The 12,763-nt window shown below is 36.3% G+C and overlaps 1 protein-coding gene across 1 annotated transcript in view; it reads right to left on the bottom strand.

Moving 5' to 3' along the window:
* The window catches only part of GRID2 (glutamate ionotropic receptor delta type subunit 2), a 673,693-nt gene that overhangs the window by 625,956 nt on the left and 34,974 nt on the right, over positions 1-12,763 (bottom strand). The gene's annotated exons all lie outside the window — the stretch shown is intronic.

The raw sequence follows: 12,763 nt of genomic DNA, 5'->3' as shown, positions 1-12,763 counted from the left end.
AGTACTACTAACACTTTCTCAAATCTACATGAAGTGAAAAGTTGAGTTCAGCATACAAACGCCACCCAAAACATTTTGTCCTAATTTCCCACTCAGTAAAGAGTATGAGCATTATTAAATATATGAGCATTATTTTCTACACACACGCAGATTTCTCTCTGAACACCTGAGCATCTTACATGTGAGTCTTTGCAGGACTGGGGTCTTTCTAGCTCATGCTGACTACAATGGGAATCAGTTTATCTATCCTTCAGTCTAACAAAAAGCATGTTAGCAAAAATAGACTAAGGTAACAATAGATTGGTTTGAAGTATCAGTAATAATTTTGGGTATTTCAAATGCCACAGCACCTAAGTCATTAAACAGAGAATTCCCTAGTTACCCTGTGTTTTGTGCTTGCAAATGCAGGAAGATGTAACTTCTCCATTTCCAAGCAGTGCATTTTGCACATGAATGCAAACACAATACCAATATGGCAAAGAAATAAACATCACCACTTATAAAAAAAGGACATGCCAGCAGTCCATTTTCCTCTACTCTTTGAATCACTTATGACATTACAGAAATATTTGTTTCTTCCCTTACTGAAAAGGAACATTATGATAGAAATTTGGACTGTGAAGACAGTCTCCAAACTGAGAGACAAACATCTTTTACACTGTTTCTATTTCATAAAAAGGGGGGTTTTGAAGTTGTTTTTTGTTTGATTTTTGTTTGGATTTTTTTGAGAGCAAGAGAAAAAGGTCAATACTGTTTTTATGTTAGAATCAAGAAGTCTTTATTAATGGGCTAAAACAAACTATACTTCTTAAACCTGATGCTTAAAGGCAGTGGGCTGAGACTGCCAGCTATTTTTTCATATCTGCAAAGAAACTCACTGTCATCATTAAGGCCATGCAGAAACAAAGCAGCCCAGTCTGGATCAGGGATGATATTATTTCTTGCTTAATAAGCAAAGCTTGTAACAGCAATGGCACTCAGATGTATCATCTGGGTTTCCAGAAAAATTGAGGAGGAAATTGAGGTTAGGAGATTAAGTGTGTCCAAAAATGTCTTCTCTAAAATGATGGGATAATCCTAATGCTTATACAATAAACTAATACAATAATCCTAAATTATTCCTAAACAAAGGTTTATTGAGTGGGGTCATAATGCAAGTTTGATTTTAATATATTACTACAAGCTGCTCATGACCCAACTCTAGCTGAGAAGTTTGAAATAACATCGATTGCAAGGTGATATTCAAAGCATTTGACACAAGAGCTTTCCTATAAAAAGCAGTCATCCTTACATCCTTACACCTCCTCCATAGTAACCCACAGACTTGCCCTTGGTGAGATCCTATCTGGTTAAACCCCTTTTTTCACACAGACTAACAATCCAAAATTCCTAAACCACATTGTTTCACTGCTGCAGTCCTTGAAGCATAGCCAGGGTGTGATCCAGCGGCCTTTGGAGCAGACAGGCAGGCCTCCATGGCCAATACACAGCTGTCACCATCAAACTGTCCCTCCCTGCTACTCTCATTTGGTTTCTGAATGAAACATCCAAATGTCCCATTAGATCTTTGATTTCAAGCCAGGGCTGTGCCTATAGTGCCAAGTGTCACCCCTTTCCCACAGATTTCTTTTGCATGCATGCATGTATACACACACAATTTAAAATACTCTATTCACAGATGTGAGAAGAGGCAATTGGCTTTCCATCAAGGTTAACAGAAGCCAGATAGTTAAGCATATCTGAAAAGCAAGAAGAGCAGTTCTGCTGCTACAGTACAGGGAATTTTCTGAAAGGGACATATTCTGAAAAGCTTTGCTGATTTTAGCACTACTAGTTTCCCTTCAGTTAGTAAGTTTAAAGTCAGAATCTCAAATAAAGATTATTTATTCAGAAATGTTAATATAAGATTTTTGGTTCACTACACTCAGCCTTTGCTTTGACACAAATGGGATATTACCAACTTCTAAACAAAAATCACATTCTGTCTGCATATTTTCTGCATTACATGCAAGAAGAAAACATGAAAAAAACCACAGTCATTTTGCCAACTGAGGTTAAAATAATTTCTTTATCCTCCAAGGAGTCTATTTTCTTTGTGTATCGTTACTAAATTTTCTTTTTAGAGCTGAAAAAAGTTGAAGACCCTAGAATGCAGATATTCTATTATTCTCTTTCAATTGGATTGTATGATCTTGTATGGAATTCACAAGTATATTACATTTGTAATTTAAAAATAGCTTCTCTATACTGATTGTCTTAGTGATCAAAAGACATAAATTACTTGGAAGAAAACAGAAAAACTGAGTGATAAGTTTTGCTGCAATCAATGTCTCTAATCTGTATGAGAATGGGACATCATTTCACCAAAACAATCCATCTGTGAAGTGTGTGAAGGGATGACTGCATTGGGATACAGCAATTAATCACCACATTATTTATAGCACTTCAGAAGCAGCTTACAGTACATTAATCAGGGATAACTTCTGCTTAATTAACAGAGCTGCCAAAAACGTCAAACAACACCATAGAAAACAGAATTGAGAAAGAAAGCAATAACAAGGGACTGGTAATGATGAAAGAAATAAATATTCAAAGTTCCTCTTCAGCAAAGGTCTCCTCCCAGTTTCTCTTTCTACGCCACCAGTAAGCAGCAGATTCCATCAACAAACAATTGTGCTAGGTGACTATATTGGTAACATTAGATACTCACAAGCAAAAAGAAAACTAAGCACCAAGAAGATGACTGCATCAGTTTTAGTGCCCTGCCATACACATAGCCACGTGGCTATGGAAGACACTGAAAACAAAGAAGAAACTTCTTGATTTGAAAGACCTTCTTTTGTGCAATTTGAAGGGCCGCTAGAGTGAGAAGATGCATGGACTACAGCATGGATTCCATTAGAAAATCAGAAGAGGAGTAGTCTGAGGTTTGCTATTTAATCTGCTTTTCAAACCATGGCTCAATGCAAGTCTCTTTCTCATGTAGAGGCTCTTAAAATAAAAACATGTTTTCCAGAAGTGTGAAAGGCAACTCTCCTATTCAAAATATTTGAAAAGAAGTTTAGCAACTAGAACTAAGTAAAACATTAGTAAGATATGGAAACACAAGTAATTTGCATATTAGGCATATGCAAATTGGAAAATAAGATCTGGTTTAAAGGAATAAAGCACTTCATAAAATTACATGGCTATTAAAAGTAGCTTATATGCTAAGAAGTATTCTGATTTACATAAGCAAATTTATTTCAATTACTACATGCAAATGGTAATTATGTCAATTTTTATTGAAACCACATCTTATTATAGAAAATATCTATGAATTTTTCAACTTTGGGTCTTCCTTAAGAAGTGCTGATGAATAAAATACAGCAAAAATGCTTTTTATTATTCAATGCACAGCTGAAAGCTTAACTATGAAGCAACTGCAATTAGGTTTTTTTAGTCTTTTTTAGCCTGGTGTCTATCAATCTCCAAATAACTTGAGATATCCACTGTAATGGTGAAGTGCTTCTTGTTACTTGTCATACTTTACCATTCTCATACAAAAATACACTGTTTTCACTGTTGAAACTCTGTTTGTCCTCATGTAAATAAGAATACCTAAATCTATTATTAGTCTAACATTTGACATGTAGAAAAAGCAGATACATTTAGGAACTTATGACCATTTTCACAGAAGTCTTCATTAAGCAGTCACTTGATACTGGAATGTGTGTGCACAAACCCCACTTTAATGTGCATGTTTGTATGGATATTTGTGTTTCTGAAATGGAAAAAAATCAAATGGTCTGAAATCAAAGTGGAACCTTCTACGTATCAGATGTGCTTGAAGAAAGATCTATCAATTGATGTAGAAGAAACTATTTCTGTATCACTTATAGCTGAAAAAAAAAGAATCATAGGACCTGAAAAGAAGGAAAAGGCCGACCAACAAATTCCTTTGTAAAATACAGATCTACATAAATATCACTCCAGGTTCTCCTCATGTCCCTCCTGGTTAAGAATTCCTTATCTAGTAGTAGAATTCGGTGCAGTATAAAAGAATGCTTCCAGTGCTTTGGTTATTTCATACAGTACCATTCACATGGTTATCACTTGTCTTAATGAGGAATTGAAGGGCATTTTTCTTGTTGCATCAGTAACAAAGACTGCCATGAGGTCCCTCAACACACACCTATTAAGGGGCTCAAATTAAATATTCATCTTACCCTGTAACAGTAAGATCTGTTCAAGCTATTCTGTAAAATAATATTGCCCTCCCAGAACTTGTGATTTGTTGAGCTCATTGAGCTTTCTCATGGCAAACCAAATGCATTTCAGATCAGTGGGTCCTGGGGTGAGGGAAAGGAACCCTGTATAGTTAGGTACAGAAGGCATTAAGAAATATGGTTAACACTATTTTTTCTCATTACTCCTTAAGTGAAACTATTAATCCAGAGGGCTATAAATTACTCCATTTTCCTGTATCAGCACTTTTTAATGTTTTGTTAGTATTCATGGAATGAAGATGGCAGCCTGTGAGCACGTCTGGTAGAATTTCCTCTCAATGATTCAGAGCAATAAAACATCAGATTAGTCAATTCTCAGCAATCCTGGGCAGATGGTGTTCATTCTTCAAACAGGTGTGGGGATGTAAAATGTGCCTCTACCTTTACCCACTGACAGTTCACTACAACAAATTGCTTAAAATAAAAGAGATAAAGTCTAACTCGGAGGAAGCTACCAGATTATTCTTCATGCATCCAAGACTCAGAGTGATTTAAATGGCATTTCAGCACGTACTAGAAATGGCAGATGAGTCTCCGAGAAATCTTATAATTCCAACTAAAATGCAACTTGGTTTGCTATTTCCTGACAAATCCTTTATGACTGAAACCAAATACTATCCATCTGAAGTCACTATTTCAATAAAAATTGCATCAGACCACAGAATCACAAATACAAACATACCTCTGAATATCTCTACAGCGTATTGTAAAATATACTTTCCCTTCCTTTTCTGCAAAAGTCCCATTACCACTGATAACTGCTCTTAGGCAATGTTCTTTCACCACTGATAAGTCTCCTAGACAGACAGACTATGCCAGACAGATAAAACTGATGCAGATAAATACTTTAAGCATTTCATAGAACTATAAATAAAGAGGTTTCTAGAAATGAATGATAACAAAAGCATGATATGAAATGAATGATAACACTGCAAGCCTGGTGAAAAACCTCTGAACACAGTGCGAGGTAGTTACACAGAAAATGGGAAAACTACAAATAAATATGACAGACAGAAAAGGCTCCATCTGTACAAAAACAGCATTCTGCTTTGAATCAGAATGCATTTAAAAATGTAATGTAAGAAAACCCAGTCAGGCAAGACATAGGCTCTCTGTAAGTACACCCAAGTCAAATCAAATAACTCACCCTGTTTGGCCTCATAACCAGACCTAAAAACCAGGACTATTATGAAGACCTATATGAGGAAATAACAGTCCCCCAACGATCATGTGAAAGGTTCTGTATGACACAGAAATTACTCGCTTGCAAACCAGGTGACACAGTACCAGCTTTCATTGACAACTTCCAAGACACCTTAAAGTCAACAGGAGATTTCTCCTGATCATATTCCTAAAAAAGGAGCAGATGACCTCCTTATCACGTGCCAGCTGTGAAACAAGGAACAGACAACTAGTGAAAAAAATAAGATAGAGATGGTTTTGCATATCTCAAAGAAAACAAATTCTGAACTTTCCCAGGTCCTGGAAAAGCTGCAGGCACTTACATAGACATAACTACCAACTACTAGGCAACACTACCAACTTGACCCAAAAGCAATACCACAGCCCATTTGAATGACAGATAAGACCTAAGCCTCTGACACAACTCCCTTTAGTGTGAAAAACTATTTCAAAATGGTTATTCCTCATTCAAACCTTGAGACACCAGGGTGACTTGCATTTTCACACATAATTCAATTAATAAAATTGACACTAAGCTAATTGCAGTAGGAAAAAAAAGCACTAATCATTATGTAAACCTTGTGGCTTCATGGTTTCACACTTGGTCTTTAATACCTGTCCAACAGATAATACAGGATTTTCATTCTGAGCCAGCTCCCACTGCAGTGGGATAAATAAATAACAAAACTACTCAGGAGTCATATGCAATGCATTCTGCATAGAGTATTAAGTTGGAAATGAAACGATGCATACTAGGAATCAAAGGAATCAGCTTTGAAAGGGAAGGTCTCTTTTAAATCTAAAAGAGACAAATAAATCTAGCAAAACCACCCCACAAGATCTTTCAGCAGCTTATGTTGGAAAGCAATCAACGTGAATTAGCAGCATTCATGGGATTGATATTTTACTGGATAATTGCTGATTACTATGCAATACATAATTGTGAAGTATTTTGCATGTGTGAATTGACTAAACATTGGAAATAACTGTATTAAGGATTAACCAGTGATTTAGATGAAAAGTTATTAGTAAGCAAAATGTTCTTTTCCCTGTTTCCTTTAATAGCCATGCCTTTGAGCTTAATGTTAGCACTCCTTTGAAAGCACTGTGTTTATTGGCCTTAATTTTACATCTCACCCTACTGTAAAACATTGTCACTTACCTCGGTGGTCCTTCCTGAGCCTCTCTATAATGAATTCTTTGGAAAGATTAAAATATCATTTCATCCACGGAGGATTTTTTTTTTAATAGAGCATGCAGCAGTGAAGAACAGAAACATACATTTTTATTTCCTTTTGCTTGGACACCTGGAAGATTTTGATGTTTCCATGGATCCTCACTATGATAACAAGCTAAACTGACTGTGGTCTGACAACAGAAAGAACTAATGAGTAAGAGAACAAAACAAAATAAAACTAAAATAATGTATACACTGCTGACTTTAGAGAGGTCTGTTACAAGACCAGGAATTAAAGTATAGTATGGGCTCTGCCAATTTACTATCCTAGTTGATAATTTCTATTTTATTATCATTCATGTGAGAAAACATTTATGGACTAAAGAGACTTTCACTTTACTTGACTATACATCTCAACACAGGTCTGATTCTCAAACTTTCTTCTATTAATTTATATGAGCACAATAGCATACACACATAGAGAAAATATAATTCCTGTACTCTAAAATGAGTCAATCTAACTTTTTCAATCAATAGGCTAACATTCAATCCAAAAAAGAAATACAGCTATGCACACAAAATATCTCAATTTTCAGCTGTCTTCCTTTGTCATTCTCTTGTGGGTTGTCACTCCTTTCCTAAATGACATGAGTTCTATTCAGAACTGGTGTCAAACTCCCTGTTTTGACCTTTCAGCCACCTGTAGTTTCTACCAGCTGTGCTCACTCCTCCTCCTCCCTGTCTTCATCCTTTCTCATATGGTGCATTCCCATTTTCCTGTTCTTCAACACCTGGAGCTACACTTCATCTTTACTTTTCCATTCTTTTGCCATCATCCTAAAGTTCCTTACATCCAGAGATTTGCTGCTCAGGAGCTTTCTCAATCAGTGGTAATATATTTATGTTCAACAGTCTTTCAAAATCTCTTTCTCTGCTTTTGTCCACAGTTTTTTTAGGTCCAGAAAAAACACTCAGCATTCCTAATACCCAGTGGCACAGTTTTGTTTATCATAACTGTGTCTTCTGAGGAATATCTTCTATTGTTCATTTTGAGACTGCTTTCTGCTAACTTCCCCTGATGTGCCATTGTTCTTGTACAGAAAGAAACTACAAATAATAATTCTCTGTTCATCCTCCCTAAATCTAACACTGATTTCTCGATGTTTTCATATGACCTTTAGTCATATATTCTTTTTCTAATCTGAAAAGTCCTTGATTATTCAACTGCCACTTAGGATAAAGTAATTTTCTAATAAATTTTGTCCTTCTTAATTTTCTTAATTTTTGTAAATACTAATATATTAGTAGACAGACTAAGACAGACTTCAATATGTGGACATAGTGTGAATGTATATAAAGCCATAAAAAATGTTTCTAGGGTTTTTCCACTCTTTTCCCAATAATTTTTAATGGCCCAGAAATTGTCATTGCAGCCCTTGCATCTCATTCTTACAAAGCAGTACTTAATTGGTTCACCATCATCGTGTATGACTGCAGCTGGGGTTTTTTTACCTTCATTTGTACTTCTTCACACTTATGTAGACTGAATTTCATCGTCTGCTTTTTTGCTGCACTTAGAATTTGATCCTTCTTCATCTTGCCTAGTTTGGCAATCTCACAAGAATTTCATTATTAGCCACTATAAATCCCTTTTTCCATAAAATTCAGACCCTAGTGCAAAATCCCATGACTCAACCCTAACTCTAACCCTATTGTTCTGTGGGGTTTTTTGTGTGGATTTTTTAAAATTTATTTTACAGATCCTTCTCCACATTGAGTACCTCTCAAAATCTGGTGGGGCTAGATAGTTTTCTTATAGTTTCTTGGTGAGAATTCTTTTCAAATACTTTTTGGAAACCTAAGAAGACTCTTTTGACAGGACTATTCTACCCCCTCAAGTGAATTCTAACTGTGAGGAACAACTAACTTAGCCATGTTGAGTCTTCCCCAAGATTTCATATGTATTTATCTGACTAGTGACTATTCCCTGCCACTGTTTCTACAGTTTGGTGAATGCAGGCTCAGTGGTTAGTAGTTCCCTGGATACTCTCGAGAAATCATTCTCTAGCTTGGCATCACATTAATCTTTCTCCAACTCTTTGGTACCAAGGAAGCATTAGGCAACAATGCTTCCTTGGTACCAAAGGAATAAACACAAATCAATGTAACTAGTTCAACCTTGATGGTCCTCTAGGCCTCTTGGGCAAATGCCACTGGGTTCCATATTTTTAACTGATATCTTCTGTTTATTTTGTCCATTTACTCTGCTATCTCTTCTGTTGAGTTACATTCTCTAATCAACTTTTGAGAATCTGCCCAGTTTATTTTGCATTTGCATTGTTACTGCAACAAATCTTATTTTTTCATGAATACTGTGCTTCATCTTATACTGTGATCTTCCACAGGCCTTATGGACTACCTGACAGACACCCCACACTTCAAGAGTCTGAGAAAAGTCTTTAGAAGTTCTTCCTCTATCATGTTTGCTCTGTCTTACAGGGTTTTTTTTCATTTAACCTAGCAGATTCTACCTTCTTTTTTTTTTTTTATTTTTGAGATTTAAATAGGGATTCAATTTTGTGAAGAACATTTGCATATTTGAAAATTTCTCTAATCTCAGTATTTAACAATGATGGTTTTCAAACTTGATCTTTCTACAATGCTTTAATGCCATATTATTTTTTGGCTTCCAATACAATGGCTTGAAATAATATCCATGTCATCTGTTAAGATCATTTTTTAGCTGCCTCTATCAATTTCTTTTTAACAAGCATCCTTGTTTTTCTAAAACTCCCCATTTGTGGAATTAAGCATTTCTGTAGTGGTTCTCCTGACTTCTGTTGTTCCTGACAGCATGCTGAATTTAAGCACATGCCTACAGAATGTACTTTTGTAATAACACTCTTGCAATAAACTGCCCCTCCATTGATTCTCCAATCAGCTTCCTTAGTGGAAAGTCATTTATGGTGTCTAAAAGTTTAGTTTGACTTGACAACTAATACCCAATTGACATGGGAGGTGCAATCACGGTGAGCTGAAATAACAAATTCCTCTTGTGTATCTCCTCTGACCTATCGTGGTATGCCACATTCATTGATCAAGCACTTATTGTCTTATTACTTATACTAAATTTAGGCCTAGAAATGCAACAGGGATTCCTAATTATTGCCTGACATAGTTCATTTGTTTATCTCCTATAGACATGCATTTCATTCATTACAGAGCACACTATTTCTCCACATGCACAACCACCCTTTCATTATTACCTTGTTATTATCCCTGTACTTCTTTTCATTACAGAAAATCCAAAGTACGCTTTTTATAGAAATAGACTAAATTAAACCTAGGCTTCCTATAAAATCCAGATATCATGAAGTTTACAGCCACTCCCCTAAAACTCTTAATGAAAACAATATTTGCAAATTCAATACCTCAGATATTGGAAGATTCCAGAAATAAGCTTGTCTAAACAAACTCTCCCTGGCATCCTTGTATGCATATTACCTACTTACATTCAAATGCTGTATCTCTACAGGACAACTCTTCTGTTCAAAGCAGGCATGGAGAGTACTTAATTGATCATTATTCCTCTCTTGTTTCCACATTCACCACCCAGACTGTAATCCCACAGTGTATTTACTGGACACGATCCAAACTCTGTGCTGAATACAGAATTATCGCTTTCCTCATGGGTCTTCAATAGTTCTCTTATTCCATTATCTTACTGTGCTCCTCTTTTAAACAAATGTAATTAATCTAGCTTCATAACTGTTCTGTAAAACAAGGTGGTTCCATATTATACACAAAGAACAGAGGGGAAGCAATTAAAGGTAAAACTGTCCAGGAGTCAATTAATTTACCTGTCTAATAAGAAAACAATATCTTAGAACCCACTATATATTTCTATGAAATTTCCAGTGGTATGATTAATGCTACAACCATTCCTCAAGTAAGCTACCATGTACATCAAGTGCGGATGCCAGAAAACAACAAGCAGAAATTATCAAATTTTTGTGACCCTGTGCATATTCAGCAAATATTGGTTCTTTACAGAGAACTTCTCTAGTCTACTTCAATTCCTCTTCAATTGTCATTTTTTCCATGTGCCTTGCATCAAAAAAAGAACAATCCACGAAAATTCGCTTCATTCCCATAGCACAGGAGACCATGTATAGAGTCACAAAACAAACAAACAAACAAACACACACACAAACACAAACAAAGAACTCAAAAGACCAACAAACAAACAAACACACACACACAAACAAAGAACTCAAAAGACTAAAACCTCGACAGAAGAACAAATCTAAAGACACCTGACCATATAATCAGATTAATGCAATGAGCTCATGGAACAAATGTTGACAAGCACACTGTGATCCTCAGCATGGATGCTCTAGAAGAATGTGAGATGTCTACACTGATGAGATGTTTCCACACAGTGGAAAAGTCTGTTAGGGACAACAAGTTTGGTGTGAAAATAGTTCACAGGGACCTCAAAGAAATACAGCAGAGAAATTTTCCTTAGGTAAACAAGGAGAAGGAGTTTTTTCAACCCTTTAAATCTACCCATCTGTCTGTCTGGATAGAGTATCTGCCTTTGCAGAATTTCAGATATGCCCCAACAAAGGCTACTTAAGTATAAAATTCTCTCATTTGAGATCTCAGTGATTAGCAAAATAATGTGTAGCAGCACTGAAGACAGGCTAAGATAAGCTAGAAGAAATGCAGGATGGTAATCCACAGGTACATAAAAGGCTGCTAGCAAAGAAGATGGGAATAGTCTGTTTTCCGTGTTCATTAATGGATTCCACTCGCAGCAAGAACAATGCATATTAAACATAATGGAAACTTTCAAACAGGGACAAGAGTAACAGACTGTGACAAATTGCCTGCCGAGGATGTGGAAAGTCTGTAATTAGAACAAGCAAGACAGATATCTGCTTGGAACAATACACATAAATTTACTCGGGGCAAGAATATTACCTCTTGAGACCCATTCCATTCCTAGTTTTCCACTTCTCTTTATACTCTCTAACATCATTTAAAAAATAAAACTATTTCCCTAAAATTCTCTCTGTATAGAACGTGTATTTAAAATCATTTTGCCTCTCCCTCTTTTTCGCCTGTATAAAATTGCTGTGATTATTCAACAGAAAAGGAATAAAGAACATTTCATGTTTCCTTATACTAGTTTATATCAACTGAAACACTGAGAACCCACTTTTATGGGGAAGCACAGATGAAAAACTCCCTGCGCACACACAGAATCTGGGTGGCTGCCTATATGCCAAAAAATTATATGCCAAGTTCAAGTGCAGTGACACAAGAGCATTCATCTAAAAGTTGATTACCTGATTCAAGTATGTCTCATTTGCCTTTAGCTGCTGGGAACAAAAACAAAAAAGAAGAAAAGAAAAAGAGAAGGAGAGAGGGCAGAGGGGAGTCTGTATGTTATAGTGTCCATTTTTCACTCATATAAAGGTATGAGTGAAATATAATATGACAATTATAAATTCTTATCCCTGTTATAAACACCCGAACATTTTTTTTTCCTCTAGTGAGTATCTGTCTAGGTCTAATTTATCTTTTTTAAACAAAGGCAATTTAAACTAGTGTTGAAGAAGAGACAGTGTTCCTCATGTTGCCATTCCAGCATCCCAGTCCCCTCAGGGCTCATTTCAGTGATGTGCCACAGTCACCTTCATGGATCTCTGACACAAGAAGGTTCTTATGCACCCTCACCTCTGCTTCACAAAGTCTCTTCTGATCTGAATTCACTATCCAGACTGTACTGTTGGGTTCAAGCCTAAGACTGACCAGGGCTATTCCTGAAGATACAGCTCTAGTCAGCATCAGGCAGAACAGGCCCAGGAATTGGAGCAGAGGGCAGACAGCTCATTCCTCCAGTTATCTTTCCCAGATTTATTGGATGAGGACAAGAGCACAGCAAAGGAGCCTTCGTGACAAGACAAAAGGAGGCAAGAAAGACATCGGGAGAGAATAAGGGGAAATGGGGGAGGGCAAAATGAGTGCCACTCATAGGTGGGTAAAGAAAGGAACTGAAGAAGGATACCAGCAGCATGAAGTTGAAGGAAAATGGTAAAGATGCTTGGGAAAGTCATCCAGAATGGCT

Source organism: Geospiza fortis, unplaced genomic scaffold (genome assembly GCF_000277835.1).
Source record: "Geospiza fortis unplaced genomic scaffold, GeoFor_1.0 scaffold11, whole genome shotgun sequence".
Lineage (NCBI taxonomy): Eukaryota > Metazoa > Chordata > Aves > Passeriformes > Thraupidae > Geospiza > Geospiza fortis.
This window is presented reverse-complemented; position numbering and strand designations above follow the sequence as displayed.